Source organism: Pogona vitticeps, chromosome 4 (genome assembly GCF_051106095.1).
Source record: "Pogona vitticeps strain Pit_001003342236 chromosome 4, PviZW2.1, whole genome shotgun sequence".
Taxonomy (NCBI): Eukaryota; Metazoa; Chordata; class Lepidosauria; order Squamata; family Agamidae; genus Pogona; species Pogona vitticeps.
Window position 1 is genome coordinate 6,712,627 of NC_135786.1, and position 17,382 is coordinate 6,730,008.

At 43.8% G+C, this 17,382-nt stretch overlaps 1 protein-coding gene across 2 annotated transcripts in view; it reads right to left on the minus strand.

The window, feature by feature from the left end:
* RGS19 (regulator of G protein signaling 19) overlaps positions 1–17,382 on the minus strand; it is a 66,056-nt gene that overhangs the window by 33,320 nt on the left and 15,354 nt on the right. The window contains exon 1 of one of the 2 annotated variants that reach the window (XM_020814398.3): positions 5,433–15,155. The exons of the other annotated variant lie outside the window; for it this stretch is intronic. The gene's annotated coding sequence lies outside the window, so the exon portion shown is untranslated. Of the gene's footprint in view, positions 1–5,432; positions 15,156–17,382 lie in introns of those variants that run through there. 2 annotated transcript variants of the gene reach the window in all.

The window sequence follows — 17,382 nt, forward strand, 5'->3', positions numbered from 1 at the left end:
GGAATGGCCTATTCCCAAGCTGGCTTCTTGGTTTGATGAGTAAAACTTCGCATGCGGGGGGGGGGGAACCCACAGAAAGCAAATGTTAGCATGAAAGGGCTTAGCTTGGAATCTTGTTACGCAATCTCGCGAACGCCCGGCCAAATCCATGAAAAAACTCTGCAGGCTTCTTGTGTGTTTATGCTAATATCACGACCAGACGCGCACTTCCGTGGAGCCCAGGTGCTGGCCTTGTCAAATGTATTAGCAAGAAGCAGCTAGAGGCTGGACGCCCGGGCCAGATGCACTGGGAGATATAGAGGGAATTAACAAGACCACACCAGAAGAAACAGATGGTGGCCATTAGAAGGAAGGACCGGGTTTTGTTTTTTTAAAAAAAAGAACTGGAGCTATAAAAATCTGGGATAGGGTCTCTGGGTCTGAAACAGCTGCAGAGCTAAGAAACCTAAAGGGTTCAAGACAGAGCAGCACACTTTTGCAAAGGATGTCTTGCCATTTATTATTATTCGGATGATGATGCCTGCTGCTGTTACGGCCATGAGAACCCACAAGGGGAGAACCCTACTGTTAGCAATATGGTTTCTGAAATCCCTTCCATCCTGCTCGCAGTTGGAATATGGAGTAAATCTCAGGCAGGCATTCCCAGCCTGCAGCGACAGACCAGCCCGGTGTGAGTTTTCGCCACCTTTCCTTGGGGAAAAGAGAAAGCTGGCCAACATCTGTGAAGCTCTGACACCGCTCTAGCTGTGGTGTCCTGTGCAGTTATTTAGCCATCTGGGCACGCGGCAGGACCCAACGGTCATGCCAACAGAGCATCCTTTGTTGAGGGAATAAAACCCCGGCTGCTGTCAAACCTGGCAAAGGAGAATGCAAAACCCAAAGAGAGAAACTGAGTAGCTACAAGACAGGAGGGGAAAAAAGGAAGGGCCAACTAAACAATGGCAATCCAGAGTTATCTGCAGGTGACCACCTTATCTATCGCCTGAGAAACCTATAAGTGGGACAGGAAGCAACAGTTAGAACTGGATATGGAACAACTGATTGGTTCAAAATAGGGAAAGGAATACGACAAGGCTGTATATTGTCTCCCTGCTTATTTAACTTATATGCAGAATACATCATGCAAAAGGCTGGACTGGAGGAATCCCAAAACGGAATTAAGATTGCCGGAAGAAATATCAACAACCTCAGATATGCAGATGATACTACTCTGAAAGCAGAAAGTGAGGAGGAATTAAAGAGCCTCTTAATGAGGGTGTGAAAGAGGAGATCACCAAAAATGGTTGGAAGTTCAACATCAAAACTACTAAGATCATGGCCACTGGTTCCATCACCTCCTGGCAAATAGAAGGGGAAGATATGGAGGCAGGGACAGATTTTACTTTCTTGGGCTCCATGATCGCTGCAGGCAGTGACAGCAGCCACGAAATTAAAAGAGGCCTGCTTCTTGGGAGGAAAGTGATGGCAAACCTCGACAGCATCTTAAAAAGCAGAGACATCACCTTGCCGACCAAAGTCCGAATAGTCAAAGCTATGGTTTTTCCTTTAGTGATGTATGGAATTGAGACCATAAAGAAGGCTTTATAATTCTATGATAAATTGTTCTTTCTTATTCACCTTCTTTGGTGCTCCTTTTTTGCCTTCTCGACTACTCATTTAGTCATGTCCGACTCTTCGTGACCCCATGGACCAGAGCACACCAGGCCCTCCTATCTTCCACTGCTTCCTGGAGTTGGGTCAAATTCATGTTGGTCGCTTCGATGACCCTGTCCAACCATCTCATCCTCTGTCGTCCCCTTCTCCTCTTGCCCTCACACTTTCCTAGACAGTTTTTGCCAGTCTGGATGAACAATCAAAACCACTGAGCAAGACTGAAGATCAGGGTGGCTTTAAACCACAATTTAAATCTTAAAAAATTGATTTTTGGGGGGGATGATTTAAATAAAAAAAAATTAATGTTTTTAAAATCATGATTTCAATCAATGTTATTTTTTTTAAAAAAAATCATTGATTGTTATCCATCTTGTTGCCAATGGCTGATTCTGCGCAAAGCAATCTGCATGTTGCATGCAATTTGCAAAGTAATTCCATCTTGTCCTACTTCCTTAGTTCAAAAATTTGCTTGTGTTGTTCATGCATATTTGCTTAAAATATGTCATTTAGCTCTGAGGCAGAGACGACCTCCATTTCAAACGTGAATCCCACTCAACAGTTGGGGCAATTCAAGGTCTATGTTAAAAAAAAACCCAACTGCTGCCAATTCATTTGTGTTGTGCTACCCAAACAATGCACTCTTTGAAAAACACATTCTGCCCCAAAGATATTCATATTTCCATTGCAACAGGCGCAGCCCCTCATAGCCCAGTTGCCAAAGGACAGGTAAATCCTCCAGATTTCCTGCCTTCCCGGCTGATGGCAAAAAAACAGAGAAGTTCGCTAAGGACTTGGTGAACTGCTACCTATACTTAGTGAGTTTTCTTCAGTTTTGAAAGCTGCAAAAGACTAGCCCGCCTTGTGTGTGCAAATCCACAGAGACTCTACCCCAGCAAAGAAGGAAGTTCATTTTGGGTAGCTAAAATACCAGCAGTTATCTCAAAATGCCCTTTAAAAAGGGGAAGAACATACTGTGTGTTAATCTTGAAGAGGAACGATCTCAAAAATGCGGAAATTTCTCAAGACAATAAAACAGGACTTTTCTTTTCTTTAAAGCGGACTTGTTTTGTTACTGGGAATCAAACAGCTGTATACGACGCATAACGAGGTCCCGTTCACGGGTCATGCAGGCTCAGCCGTATCTGACGCTACTGAGAGAACCGGGGAGGCTACGTAGGCTGGCAATCCGAGGAGCAGAAGGCAAAACAAGCTTTGCCCGGTGAAGGGAGACCAGTGGGCCTGCTGGCTGTGGCCACATCACACTACCCCCTTGAACTGCCTGGATCTGAACTGCACAGTTTTCGTTTTTACACAGATTTATTAAATAAATTATTTATTTATTAAACAAGCAAATGTTCAATAAATACTGTATTTTTGCTGCATAAGACACACCTTTCCATAAGATGCACCAATTTTTTAGGAGAAGAAAACAGGAAAATATAATCTGTTTTCTTCACTCCATAAGACGCACAGACTTTCCACCCGCCTGTTTTGTGGGGGAAAAGTGCGTCTTATGGTGCGAAAAATAGGGTAAATATTCAAAAAAAAATGGTGTCTCCAGCCACCCTGAACCAGGGGTACGAGCTAAACACCCAAATGTCAAAGTGGTCTTCTGGCCTCGAAACACAACATCAGCCTCTAGATTAGGGGGTTTATAAGGACTTTTAAGGCTCATTATACACTGTATGGAAAGGATGGTCAACACTATGGAAGAGAAAGCCTATAGAGAGAACTGGTCTCTCTCCCTCTGTGTATCGACTGTTTAAGCTTTGCGGTGATGGTTTTTCTGGGGGAGGCATAAGAGTTATACACAGATTTTGAACTATATGGGGGTTTGGCACCCGGAACCCCTACTTTGTTGAAGGGGGCAGTGTATTCTGTGAGTCATTGTCCAAAACCCAAACATCTCCTATCTTTGGGCTTGGTTGTCTCTACGTCTATGTAGAAAGTGTCTGTGAAACTAAAACATACGTTTCTTCTGGGACAGTCATGCATGGTATGAAACAGGGGTCTGGAAGGGTGCCCATAAATACATCAAAATCTTTGCACTTCACTGGACTGTGTTTTTAAATTAGCAGACACCCTGCTTAACTACATATGGCTTCTTATGCATTTATGGATAAAGGGCTCCTATCACTCACCAACTGAAATATATTCTGCATGTATTCTGGTTTAATTCATTATTTTTAAATGATTTAAAAAAAAGACACTATGGGAAAACTTTAAAGATATACAAATGCTGTTTGGGCCTTTCGTCACTTATTGTGGCTTTTGTAAAAGTTATTTTCTTGAATGACAATTCCTACAATGTTTTATATCGTCGTTGTCATCTAGTCGTGTCCGACTCTTTGTGACCCCCATGGACCAGAGCACTCCAGGCCCTCCTGTCTTCCACTGCCTCCCGGAGTTGGGTCAAATTCATGTTGGTTGCTTCGATGACATTGTCCAACCATCTCGTCCTCTGTCGTCCCCTTCTCTCCTCTTGCCTTCACACTTTCCCAACATCAAGGTCTTTTCCAATGTTTTCTATAGCATGGCTCTATTGGCTAGGGGGATTCTGGGAATTGTAGTCTCACGTTCTGCCTGTTTTCAGTCCTGTCAAGGAGCTACTGTGCAATACAAAATGGCAGAGGAGGGAACACTGTGGCTGCCATTGAGAACTCATGATTAGAACCTAAATGGGTTGAAACCTCCATCTCATGTGGCCTTTTGCGGGAGGTCAGAAGAGCAGCAGATTGAAGGGAAGCTCTGCACCCCATTACACACAGGGCTCCACAAGAAAGCAGAAGGATGATTGTTTTCTTTCAGGGTGCAATAAGTCTCTCAACTCAAGGATGGCCAGTCCCTTTGGCCAATATACGTGGAGAAACATAAGCACTGGTAAGGGGAAAACCAGAGAAGAGGGAAAGCTATGCCTTGGCACTGTGATTTTAATGATATTCTATATAATGCAATGGCATTTTTATTCTACTTTTCTTTCCCATTTGACTGGGTTCGCAGTAAGCCCCAAACATCACACCTAGAAGACTCTAGAGTAACAATAGACAAAGGGAAGGTAAGAGAGTGCATTCAGGGGGAGCAGAATTTCGAGAACGCGAAAGTTTATATCAATAAACACTGGAATTTTGAACACTTTCCCTCCTGCTCTAAACATCTTTATTTTTAAAAAAGGACCAGTCACCAAAAGACAGATTTTCCAGCCTTCATTTTCAACAGGACAGACAATGTGAAAGGTGAGATCCTATTTGGCACGGACTCAAAAACATTGAGATTGAGGGAAGCAGCTCTGGAAGACCTACACTTAGACCAAGGTGGTAACCACTCATTTGCCTTCTGCTCTTTGACTAGTAAAAATTGTTTCGGCAAGCAAGCTTCTGATAATCAAACACAGGTGGCTTGCGGTACCTCCCCTCCGGCTCTCTGAGATGACACACACACACCCCTGCTAGGACCACAGAGTGTCCCTACATGGAAAGCACTCTGTAGGGTCATTTTCCCTTTTTGACGTCCGAGGTGCCACAAAAACAGAGAGACAGTTAGAAAGGAAGTGAAAGCAGGTGACTAATAAAAAAAGAGAGAATCTTATAAACTACAAAGTAGTCTGAACTTGAAGGAACTGTCATAGCAAGACGGATGTGTGACCTTCAGGTTCCTAAGAAAGATGGGTTGGACCTTTTCTAGGAAGAGAGAACCTACAGACCAATCAGCACGGCATGACTCTTACTACTCGTCTCTAAAGCAAAAGCCATCCGTAAGGCAGGGTTGTAGAATGACCCTACCTTTTCCATGGCTGGCCGGGTTCCGTTTAGCCATTGTGGAGGTCCCTCTGAGCCCACCGGCGCCTGCTTCCAGGCCTGGCGTGCTATGTTTCATAGACAAGGGCCAAAGCAAAGGCTTGAGGTGTGGCAGAAGAAAAAAAAAGAAAGAAAAGAAAGGAAGGAAGAGGAGAGAAGGGAAGCTAGCGTTGCATTACTTAACAGGAAAGGGAGTGGCGAAGGAAGTGGCATAATCAAATGCAACGCTGAAGCCCATTTTTGGGAAAACCCCAGCGACTTGACGACTTGCCCTGAAGGCTTCCTAGAGGCAGGAAAAGCCAGGAGCCACACCAAGCATGAAGAAAGGAAGTGGTTGAGAAATAAAGCCAAAGGGCGGCCGTGGCACAGGATGGTGGCGTTTGGCACAAGGAGGCTCGGTGCCCTCTTCTCTTGCCACACTGCAACGCTGATTTGTACAGAGACGTTTACTTTAATGGGCAAGTTCCTTCCAAAGTTCTGGCTTCCTTGGCAAGTTACCTTTTTGGACTACAATGCCCAGAATCCTCCAGCCGTCATAACCACTGGTTTCAAAAAAATAACAATGAACTAATAAGCATAGTTCTTTAGGCTGATGTACAATTTCTGTTATCTCTTCAACGCAACTCAGTAGACTAGTTTATTGTGCCTGTTTTGGACGACCACTCAAAGCACTGGAAGAATCCTGCTGGGTCTGGCTGTAGTGATGGACCCAGCATTTCTCCTAAATTGCTTGTTGGCTGTACTGTGGAACGGGGTGCTTTTTATCACCTTGAGTAGATGGGCTGATTTTGCCCACCATGGAAGGTAGGGAGCTCATTGCTATCATTTGGACTTGGGGGGGTTCTAATTAGACATTCTAAGTGGGTTCTTGGGCGCCATGATCACTGCAGATGGTGACAGCAGCCACAAAATTGAAAGTCGCCTGCTTCCAGGGAGGAAAGCGATGACAAACCTAGACAGCATCTTAAAAAGCAGAGACATCACCTTGCCACCAAAGGTCCGCATAGTCAAAGCTATGGTTTTTCCACTAGCGATGTATGGAAGTGAGAGCTGGACCATAAAGAAGGCTGCCCACCGAAGAATTGATGATTTTGAATGGTGGTGCTGGAGGAGGTGCTTGAGAGTCCCCTGGACTGCAAGGAGAACAAACCTATCCGTTCTGAAGGAAATCAACCCTGAGTGCTCACTGGAAGGACAGATCATGAAGCTGAGGCTCCAAACCTTTGGCCATGTTATGAGAAGAGAAGACTCCCTGGAAAAGACTCTGATGTTGGGAAAGAGTGAAGGCAAGAGGAGAAGGGGACGATGGAGGATGAGATGGTTGGACAGTGTCCCCAAAGTGAATTTGACAACATGACTTTGACCCAACTCCGGGAGGCAGTGGAAGGCAGGAGGGTCTTGCTGTGCTCTGGTCCATGGGGTCACGATGAGTCAGACACGACTAAACAACAACAAAGTGGTTGCCTTTGAAGGGAAAGTTAAAAAAACTGTTTGTGCCTTTCTGAAGAATCATCCAGTCCTTCTGTATCCATTCTACATTTGTGTGTGTGTGTGTGTGTGTGTGTGTGTGTGTGTGTGTTTGTGTGTGAGAGAGGGAGAGGGAGGGAGGAAGGAAAGCATGCTAGTTTTGCTGAGGTGTTTTTCTGCAAACTGTGGAAAAACTAGAGGGTAAAAAAATAAAGTGCTCTATGTCTCACTCTCGCACTGGAGCCAAGGAATCTGACAGACTTGCAAATTCCTTGTTCAGGTGTCTTGTCGTGTTGGCATAGCCTAAATGGACAAAACTGAGAATTTCAACAAGTACCGTATTTTTCACACGCCTCATTTTGGGATATGAGAGACAGTTCTCTGAAATTCCATACGTAGCTGTTTCTATCGTATTCCCGCAAGGCCAAAAAACCCCATACCTAACAAACCCAAAATATGGGTATATAGAAGGCAGTCGCAAATCTGAGTGTCAGCAGGGTGCTCTGGGAGAAGAGCCCGTTTAGTCTGCTCCTCAAGTAATCCCTTTATTTTCTCCTATAAAAATGAATGCCTATCATTTAGTCCACACAGAAAAAGGAGAAGCAATTTTGCTGCAGGCCAAAAAATCTAGAACTTATTATTGCTTTCCTAGTAATCCTGCATAATAAAGAGCCTCATTTTTTCCCCTCCTTTCCTTGGGTATTTTTTTTTCTAGGGGCGCAATTCATGTGCATTTAGCCGAGACAATCTACATTTGCTCATTAGTAGCAGCTCTTCCTGTTAGCAAACTCAACTTTGCAAAGAAGTCCATAAAGAATCACTAACCCACAAAAATGTGTTGCTGGCTGCTTGCCCGCAACTGTCCATGTTGTCATGTGTATCCTTCAACTACCAAAAAATAAAAATAAAAAAAGTAGGGTATACATTTTGTCAAGCTTTTTAGGAACGAACGTCTGGCTAGGATTCCCACACTGGGCACGGGGCTAAACGCAAGAGTATATAGGAAGGAAATACACGATCTTTCTGCATTGCATTTAAGTGGAAATAAATTGTTTTATTTGCCAAGATGAACCTTCTCCTCCTAGATCTGAAGGTTCTACGATGAATGCAAGAGATCCAACAGTAAAGCTAGATGACCCTTGTTGTACTCCAACAACATCCAGAGTGGTTTACCAGTACCTGGAGAATAAAGACACTTCTTAAATATCTTGAAAAAGTTGCTGTAAATCGGATATGACTTGACACCACATAACAACACAACAACGGAAGTGGCAGTTCTTCTGTCCTAGACGAGGCTCATCTTGAAAGAGGCTTTCTATTACGTTTTTTATGGTCAAACACTCTCATGCTGGCTGTACATGCAAAACACACGAATGAAATATATTACCATTAAAAGCCCAGCAGAAAAAAACCAGTGATTTCTAGCAGAACTTCAAATGTCAGTTTTTAAAAATCCCTCCATGTTTACGGAAATGGAGAAGTTAATTTGCTCTTGCTCGTGTTGAGAAGGATAGAATTTAATTTGCTGTAGTATCCTTATGTAATTTGTTAATTAAATTATTTTTTAAGAAACAAGCAATTTACAAAGAATGGCATGTCTGGTGTCACTACTAGCTTTCAATGACAATTTTTGTCATTTGCTTGTTTCAAAAGCACATTTTTTTTGTGTTTAAATTGCTTATTCTCATCAGGCACTTTCCAGATGCATTAAATTACAAGTCCTATAATGATCGGACCAATAGCTGGGGAGTATGGGATTTGTAGTCCAACCCATCTGGAAACTGTGAGATTAGAGAAGGTATTTTTTTGAAGCATGGGATCTATGCACTTGTTCTATTAATTTTTTTTTCACTGACCTGCATCTCTATTCTTACTACCTCACCAACACAGAAAATACTCACCCAGCTCTTTAATTGCCTAGATTATATGTCTGGATTAGAAAAATTCATTTAGAGGTAACACATTCATTCTAGTCACTGGAATAATGTAATAGAAACCTAACTAGAATCCTGAAGTACAGCACTAAGTAGCAACCAAATTACCTGATGATCTTAATCAGAAATACTGTGAGTGCCTCTGACCATGTGCAGAACATTTCCTGCAGTATCTGCAGAATCAAGATGCTGGGTTGCACATTTTCCTGAAATGTAGGATGAACAGAGAAAGATTCACATTTTTTTATATTTCACATAATCTCACACCCTCCAAAAGAACTGCCTTTTCATAAAGCAATAAAAATTGCAGGGACAACCGATCAAGACAGAGCACCCCCGTTTACTTGGAGGCAAGACTCATTTAACCATCCTAGCTGTTCGCTGTCATAATCCTTCCGCCTTCAAGATTTAAATCAAACTAGTACTGATGCCCCAGAATCATATCTATAAAAAGTTTGGCAACGCTGAATCAGATAAGTACCTATTAAAGCTCCGTAAAAGACAGCTTAAAAAGAGTCGATAGCTATTTAATCAGCATTTCCCCTTAGACAAAATGGAATGCATTTCCTAACGCCCTTTCGAAAAGCATTCCTGAGCGGCATAGGGGGAAGAGCTGCCGTAGATGGAGGCAGAAGAAACGCAAGCCAAGTCACATTATCTCTCACAAGGAAAGGATGCCCATACAATGGGTGCCAAGATAACTTTGTGCCAAAGTGGGGGGGGGGGGGAGAGAAAGTCTCTAAATTTGGCCCGCAATATCAATTATGCAAAACACTCAGAATAACACTCCACAGACATTCTTTCAGGATGTTTGCCAAAAAGAATCTAAGGCACCTTACGGATGGTAAGCCATGGAGAAGGTTCGATGCTGGCTCTCCAATATAAAACACGTACTCCGAAGGCAAGAGTTGTTGTGGGTTTTGTTTTATTTTTCTACACAACTAGGAAACATGCCATTCCCCCTCCCAAAGTGAGCCCCCAACGGTTTTCTAATTTTCGTTTTCTGCAAAAAAACAAAACAAATCTTTTGAGGCCTTACATTGGTCCAGTGGGATTAGGTTTAGATGGAAAAATCTGAATTTATGGGAGTGCAATTTGCAAATTTATTTGCGCAGTTTATACTCCACCTTTCTCCTGAACTCCCAATCATACAGCCAGAGACCTAAACCACTGAGCCAGCCAGCCAGCACCTTCTCACAGTCTCCATTACTCTATTCTTTAGCAAGGTTTTAGGCTGCGTTAACAGAAGTATAGTTTCCGAATTCCACGAGGTGCTAATTCTCTTCTATTCAGCACTGGTTAGGCCTTGAGTCTTGTGTCCAGTTCCGGACACCACATTTCAAGAAGGATGCTGACAAATTGGAACAAGTGCAGAGTTCAGATGAGGGTGACAAGGAGGGAGGAAAGGCTGAAAGAACTGGGCATGCTGAGAAAAGAAGACTGGGGGGGAGATAGGATAACATTTTTCAAATACTTGAAAGGCTGTCATACAGAGGAGGTGCAATATCTGTTCTCGATCATCCCAGAGGACACGCAACAATGGGCTCAAGTTACAGGAAGCTAGATTTTGTCTGAATATCAGGAAAAACTTCCCAACCGTTAGAGCAGTACGACAATGGAACTAATGACCTCGAGAGGTGGCGAGCGCTCCAACACTGGAGATATTCAAGAGAAACTTAGACAACCACCTGGCAGGTATCCTTTAATTTGTATTCCTGCATGGAGCAGAAGGTTGGACTTGATGGCCTTATAGGCCACTTCCAACTTCATGATTCTAAAATTTTATTATTCTAAGGTTCTAGGGGGTGTCTAGGTTGAAAGAAATCAACCCTGAGTGCTCACTGGAGGGGCAGATCCTGAAGCTGAGGCTCCAATCCTTTGGCCATCTCATGAGAAGAGAAGACTCCCTGGAAAATACCTTGATGTTGGGAAAGTGTGACGGCAAGAGGAGAAGGAGACAACAGAGGACGAGAGGGTTGGACAGTGTCATTGAAGCGACCGGCATGAATTTGACCCAACTCTGGGAGGCAGTGGAAGACAGGAGGGCCTGGCGTGCTCTGGTCCATGGGGTCACGAAGAGTCGGACACGGCTTAACAACTAAACAACAAAAGGGGGTGTCTGTCAACTTCTTGGCCGCAGGGATTTCTGAATAAGATTATGTAGGTTTTGCAGCAGCTTCAGTCCGTCCTGGGGGGGGTGGATGGGTGAGTGGAGCCCAGAGGGTGGTCCAGCTGGACTCCTCTTTGATGTCATGGCTGCCGGCCTCTGAGGCCCTCCAGGATTCTGTTCTGTCCACTATGCTCTTTAATATAGCAGTGAACTTTCTATGACCTCTCCCAATTTGAAGAGACCCTTGTACAGCAGGCCTAGGCAAAGAGGCAGTCCTGAAACGAGCAAAACCAGGGAGCTGGACAGGGGACAGATTGCATTTGTCTTCAGTGTGGAAGGGACGGTCACTCTCGAATTGGCCTTCTCAGCCACACTAGACGCTGTTCCAAGTCCTCCATACAGAGCACGTCACCATAGTCTCTCGAAACTGAAGAATGCCTACAGAACCTTCTAGGAGAGGTTAGAGTCTAGGGGTTTGGGGTCATCAGTATCTGGATGACAAACAGAACAATGTAGCCACCCCCTATTATTGAGGGATTTCCTGTAATTTTGCATGCTTCCTAAAAAGATGCATGTGAGGGGGAGATGCTAACCTTAACTGCATCGTTGCAGATTGCCAACAAGGCTTGTAAAGATGATTGTTTGGTTTTTTTTAACCAGAATCCTCCGAAGGTAGCACTTCTGTCTTGCTGCAGCTCTTCAGGAAGCATGTAAAAAATGCTGAAAGTTCCCATTTTGGAGGAGTTTCATAATGCCTAAAACCAAAAATGGCAAACTTTCTGGTGCAGGTCTGATGCGCTCCTTCCCTAAACTGGCCTGTAGCACTTTCTCAGGCCACACTCGTGGCTCAAGCACACTTTTCGTACTCTGCCTTTTGCTCCACCCTTCTGTTTCTGAAGATGGTGGAGGAAGAAGAGGAGGAAGTGGCAGTAACAGGTAAGGAGGCGATGGAGGCAGGGGACGGGTTATTAAATTCCCCTCCCTCTATGCACAAACCCAAAAAACGAATCACGAACCACTTCGTTTTTTCCAGGGTTCGAAACGGTTTGAGGGGAGCCACGAACCACCCCCGATTCCTCATTTTTCCAGTTTATGCCCATCTCTAGTTAGAACAAACACTTTGAATTTTGGCCGGCAATAGCAGAATTCAAGTAAATGCATCCCGAAGAAGTCAAGTCATTGTACACTGATATATACACCAGTATTGGTGCAACATCACTCAAATGTTTGTGAAATAGAGGCAAGTGAAAACTGAGCCTGTAAGGGTGCATTGCTGAGCATGTGCACTGTAGTGGCAGGTTCACAATACAGTACATTGTTAAGGGAGAGACTGCCCACCTTTTGCCAAAATAACGAAGCAAGGGAACAGGGCTCCCCTCCCCCGAGTTTAAATAACGAATAGCCACTCCGCCACTCATCATAACATTCAATTTCACAACTTTTGACTTGTATCTTGTCTTACAAGGTTTGATATATATGCTTCTCTCCACCATTATTCTTCCCCTGCCATACCCCTCAATGTCCTGGTTCATACCCCTGGGGGGGGTATGTGTACCCCACATTCAGAATCACTGCTATAGATCAGACTCCCATTCTTTCTGTTGGCTGGCACCTCCGTTGGCAGCCAGAATGCCATCTGAAGATTTAATGAGCTCAGCCAAGGGGAACCACCACATGGCACTACTTCACCTGCAGCGCGGCCACTTGGATGACTCCCAGATCCAAATTTACATCCATTCACATACACAGAGAAATGGATATACAGTGGTGCCCCGCTTGATGATTACCTTGTTGTACGACAAATCTGCTGTACGATGAGATTTTTGTGATCGCTATTGCGATCGCAAAACGATGTGTCTATGGGGAAAATCCGCTTTACGATGATCGGTTCCCTGCTTCAGGAACCGATTTTTCACTTAACAACAATCAAAACAGCTGATCGTTGGGTTTCCAAAATGGCTGCCCGCTGTGCAAAATGGCTCCCCGCTGTATTAGGGACGGATTCTTCGCTCTACAGGGAGCAGAAAATGGCCACCCTATGGAGGCTCTTCACTTTACAATGAGATATTTCACCCATTAGAACACATTAACCGGTTTCTAATGCATTCTACTAGGCTTTTTACTTTTGCTTGACGACAATTTCGCTCTACAGTGATTTCGCTGGAACGGATTAACGTCATCAAGCGAGGCACTACTGTACGTATTATCATCAGACTGTCTGACACAGTATTACATTGCCCACCCCAAGTATCCTGCAGTACCTTAGCCAGCCAGGAGGGGGCATTTATGACTTGCTAAATTGGAAAGTGATCTTTCCGGATCAGATGTACGTACATTTCTGTAAGATGGGTCTCTCCCGGCCTGATCTTGCGCTGTGGACCAAAAGAAGATTCTTACGGCCCCTTAAAGGGGGCAACCCACAAAACCTTATATCAAATAAGGTGTGTTTTCAAAGAGACGACAAGATTCTATGTTGGCTTTGGGGCAACACATTAAGATGGTTACCCCCCCCCAGAAATTTTTGCCACAGAAGATTTTAGAGGCAAGCCCCAGCATCTGGACTGTACCTGGTGAACTACTGCTGCAAGTGCAGGTCTGATCGTTATTTGTTATTTATTCATTCGAAATATTTTCATCCCTCCTTTCTCCTTAAAAAGATACAAGGCGGCTTACATCATTAAAAGCCAACATTAAAGCTAACAGTGAGTATGCAAATACTAAAAGGGATCAAACAAATACTATACAAAAACAAACAAAGAAACAAAAAAGCAACAGCAAGACACATGCAAAGCAGTAAGATACACCAATTTAACAACAACAACAACAACAAAAAACACCACCACAACACTTGGGGAGTGAGTCACTCAGGGAAAGCCTGTCTGAAGAAGGTCTTGGCCAGCTTGTGGAAGGACAACAAAGACGGGGCCAGCCTGGCCTCCAGTGGCAGGGAGTTCCACAGTCTGGGAGAAGCCACGGAGAAGGCCTTCTCCCACATCCCTACCAAACGCACCCATCAGGGTGGCAGGGTCCTGTGAATGTCCAACCAATATCCTTGCTCCTGCTTTCTGGAACAACTGCATTTTGTAGAGCATATCTAGTGCCTAAGTGGAATCCTCATTGCACCTAGCAATCCTAAAATGGAAAGCACACAATGAAAGGAGCTTTACACAACAGGAGGCAACTCAGAACTTTAAAGTGTCATCCTATGCATGTTTGCACCTCAGGAAGTCTTGATGTGACCAAAAAAGGTCTGCACAGGGTCTTGGCTTCTGACTTGATGTAGGAAGCAAAGCGCAGAAGCCCCCATCTCCGGGCTAGATTCCAAAAGAAACAATACTATTTTCAGAGCCGAACAGAAGCAATGCCATATTTTCTTGCATAAGGGATCTGATTTAAAATCAAATTGATTAAAAATGCACTTTTTTGAAAATGAGTTTTTTGATGACTTAAATTTTAAAAATTCTGTTTTTGAAATTTAAAGTGTGATTTAAATCAATTTGATTTTTTTAAAAAAAAACCTATTGATTTTTATTTCCCCTGCGTTCTTACACACTAATGCCACATCTCCTCTTCCATCTTCACTGTTGCCCCGGGGTAGTTAACAACCTACTTAAAAGGCATGTTTAAAATTACAAGATGAAAACCATCCATGGCAAACATTTTAAAAACAAAGCACCATACAATTCTAAATCCACCCTACTTGTCTTCACCTCTTAAACAAACTACAGAGGGTTTCTAAGCCCCTGACAGCCAAGTTGGGGATGCATGGGGGGGGAGCACAAGGAAGGAACTACAGTACATGATTCTGCTGAATCTCTTCCTGACGGAGAATCTGCTCCTGACGGATGCCTGTTTTTCTTCCTTTTTCAGAGCAGTTTGTCTATTTATTAATACAGTGGTGCCTCGCTTAACGAGGATAATCCGTTCCAGCAAAATCGCTGTAGAGCGAAATGCTCGTTAAACGAAATAAAAAATCCCACTGAAACGCATTGAAAACCCGTTCAATGCGTTCCAATGGGCTCAAAAACTCCCCGTCCAGCAAAGATCCTCCATAGGGTCGGCCATTTTCGGTGCCTGTAAAGCGAGGAATCCGTCCAAAAACACAACGGGGAGCCATTTTACACAGCGGGCAGCCATTTTGAAGCCGCCAATTAGCTGTTTTAAAAACGTCATAATGCAAAGACTCGGTTCCCGAAGCAGGGAACCAATAGTCATAAAGCGGATTTTGCCTATTAAAACATCGTATAGCGGTTTCATTGTTTAACGAGGCAATCATTAAGCGAGGCACCACTGTAATTGGATGCTGTCCAATCAATTCTAACTCACAATGACCCTTTCAGGGTTTTCTAGTTATAATAATAATAATTTATTGTCATTGTAAGTATATACACATACAACGAAATAGTTAGACGGTACTCAGAAATAGTTTACCATTCCCTTCTTTTGGGGGCTCCCTGGGGCCACCTAACTTGCCCAAGTCTACACAGGCTGGCTCTTCTGGGATGCACAGCGGGGAACTGAACTCCCAACCTCTCGGCTCTTCTACCAGACGCCTACCTTACTGAGCTATCCAGCCAGCATCTATTTATTATGCTCTTCTAATGTTTTAAAATTACAAAAGGCTAGGTATAAAAATGATGGGGGAAACCCCTGCTTAGTCTCTGCTATTCTTCAACTGAGGCAAAGGAGGTGGAGAAAATACAGACCATCTGTGACTTTTGAGAAAAGAGCTCTTTTTGGGAAACGGAACATTTAAGAAAGAAATCAGATGTTAGCTGTGTCTAACAGGCTGCGGAGCTGAAACCAAAACAAATCAAACATGTAGCTTGCAAACAAAGCTGTATCTATAGTTCTTCAAGTTTTTTTTAAAGCTTCATTTAGAACACAAGCTAATGGATAGGAGAAGGGTTCCACCCATTAAAATTGCACAATTAACAAAGTGGTTTGGGTTTCTCCCAGTGCCTCATATATACAGTCTCAGTAACGTCTTAGAGTGATCTGGTAAGTTGGGTCTCATTACTGTCCCCATATAGTGCAGAGGTGTAGGGAGAGCGACAGCAGCTCATTTAGATGCTGCGCAGAACAATCCTGTACATTTTTTACTCTATGCCCCAGGGTGCTCAATGGTGCTTGCTAGAACAGCAATCCTATACTTAACTGAACTACTAGAAGCCCCATGGAACTGAATGGCATTTTCCTTCATAGGATGGTGTTGATCAAGCCCAAACTGAAGAATTTCCAGCTCAGAGCCCACAGATTCAGCTACCATGGGTTATCAGCTGTCTGCGCTCACAGAAGATCTAAATTAGAATAAACGGCCAGAATCTTGTGGCTCTTTGCATGACATATGCAGAAAGGTGAATTCTTGAAGTGCTGGGGAACATCTCAGCTACGTTCCTGTTAGTACACCTATGTACAATGTCATGCCACAATACCACATCAATTAGCTGCAATTAGGCTATGGCAATTTGCACACACTTTATGCAAACCCAATAAAGATTATGGCCATTAACTCTCAGCTTATTTCATCAGATCTGCCCCTTGTGGTGCACCAGGAAAAAGTATGGTAGCATCCAGTAAAATAGTATTCTAGCGAAGAGTATCTAAGCCAATCCCACTTATAGGTTTCAGAAACAATGGGGATACTCCTCCACCTTTATAGTGGTGCCTTGACTTACGAATGCCCCTACATACGAACATTTCGACTTATCAACAGCTCCGTTCACAAAATTTTGCTTCGACTTGTGAAATTCGACTTACGAACAACAACCACCACCACCACCACCCCCGGCAAAAGTGGGAAATTGACTCTGGACAGCCTGGAACTGTAATTTTAAAAATGTAAAATTTGGTTTAAAAGGTGATTGGTTTGGTTTAAAGCTGCTTGGTTTTAAAGTTGTTTTGTTTAAAAGGTGTTTGTTCCCTCCTTCCTTGCCCTTTTTTTTAACCCAAGTCATATACAGTGGTGCCTCGCTTAACGAGTGCACCGTATAACGGATTCGCATAGCGTTCCCTTTTTTGGGATCGCTAATGCTAAGGCATCCCAACTGCCACAATGGGCAAAACTCGCATTGCGACGCCCGCGGATCAGCTGTTCGGCGGTTTCAAAATGGCCGTCGGACGCCCAAAATGGCCGCGTGCAGCGTTTTTGCGCCCTGCCCTCACTTACTGAGGGCGCGAAAATGGTTGCGGATGGGGAAAACTTCGCTTAACGGTGAGTACAGAAGCCACTGGAACGCATTAAACTAAGTTTAACGCGTTCCAATGGCATTTTCCATCCCGTTTAGCGATGTTTTCTTATAGCGATGGTTAATCCGGAACGGATTAACCTCGCTATGCGAGGCACCACTGTAGGTTAAAAATAATTTCACCCCCTAGTGGTAGAGGATGGATTAACCTGTTTCAAATTACAAATGGCGCCTCT